Below are 1,503 nucleotides of genomic sequence, written 5' to 3'. Positions count from 1 at the left end.
GAAGTCCTTTGCCAGTTACCTGTTTCAGTGAAATATGTTTGTAGAGTGTACGAAGAATTTTTAAGAATTCAACATCGCTCTTTCTCTTCTGGTCCCAGGCTCTGTGGAAGCTGCGGGTTACCGTGCAAACATGGCCAAGTCTAAGAACCACACCACACACAACCAGTCCCGCAAATGGCACAGAAATGGCATCAAGAAACCCCGGTGACAAAGATACGAGTCTCTTAAGTGGGTTGACCCCAAGTTCTTGAGGAACATGTGCTTTGCCAGGGAGCACAACAAGAAAGGCCTGAAGAAGATGCAGGCCAACAATGCAAAGGCACGCACAGAGGCCATCAAGCTCAAGATGCCAAAGGGCCCCAGCTGCAAACTCAGCCAGCTGGCTTTCATCACTCACCCCAAGCTTGGGAAGCAGATTTGAAGCTACATGGCCAAAGGTCACAGGCTCTGCCAACCAAAGCCCAAGGTTCAAACCAAGGCAGAGGCCAAAGCTCCAGCTAAGACCCAGGCTGCAGCTCCAGCCCAGGCTCCGAAAGGTGCCCAGGCTCCTGTGAAGGCCCCATAGAAAAAGCTCCTGCCAACGTGAAGACAGATGGACTGCCGTGACACACCTACCAACACACTATTTGCAGATGACCAGTGTCCTATGCTGTTTTTGCAAATAAACTAGAGGCAAGAAAAAAAAAGAATTTCAACATCAAGAAAAGAAACAATTGGAGCAAAATCTGTGTCATGGAACCCAAGAGTTCTACCAAAAAGAGAAAAACAAATATCTCATTCCTGATTTTTAAACTCTTCAACGTTATTGGCCATTAAGTAAATGATGCAAAATCTACTTTGAGAGCTCATCTTACTCCAGGCAGAATGGCCATTGTCAAAAAAAAAAAAAAAAAAAAGACAAAATGTGTATGAAGCCTTGGGAAAAGGAAAGAAAATCTAAATATAAAGGGATGAGAAAGGTGTAGATGCAGATGATTAGTAACAGTATTGAAAGAGAATATATGCCTAATTGTTTTAATTCTAGGTCTGTCATAGAGTTGTGGTTTTGATGGTGTATAATTGAATGAATTGAAGTGATAATGAAAGTGTAACACTTAATGTGAAGCTTCACAGATTCTTTTTGAATATGAATTCTAACTATATATAAATTCACTAAGTTACATGGATTTTGAGTATCAATAGTTTTGGTGTGTTTTATTTCTTTATTTGAAGTTTCTTCGTAATAAAAATTTTAAATAAATTTTATAACATTTTTTAAAAAGTTTTAAAAAGAAAATGTGGGGGAAGAGAAATACTGGTGTGAGTGTACACTCACACAGTTATTAAAATCACTGTGGACTTTACTCAAAAACTGAAAACAGATTTTAATGTGACCCAGTTTTCCAATATTAATTATACTCAAATTACTTAGGTATATACTACTATATATCTAGGTGTGTATTAGTATGGACTTAGGTGTATATTACTACATACTTAGATGCATAGTATTGTATACTTAAATGT

At 38.5% G+C, this 1,503-nt stretch overlaps 1 pseudogene; it reads left to right on the top strand.

The window, feature by feature from the left end:
* The first annotated feature begins 130 nt into the window (after positions 1 to 130).
* Positions 131 to 565, top strand: LOC114616466 (annotated as a pseudogene).
* The last annotated feature ends 938 nt before the right edge of the window (positions 566 to 1,503 follow it).

This window comes from Grammomys surdaster, unplaced genomic scaffold (genome assembly GCF_004785775.1).
Source record: "Grammomys surdaster isolate TR1022 unplaced genomic scaffold, NIH_TR_1.0 332237, whole genome shotgun sequence".
NCBI lineage: Eukaryota > Metazoa > Chordata > Mammalia > Rodentia > Muridae > Grammomys > Grammomys surdaster.
This window is presented reverse-complemented; position numbering and strand designations above follow the sequence as displayed.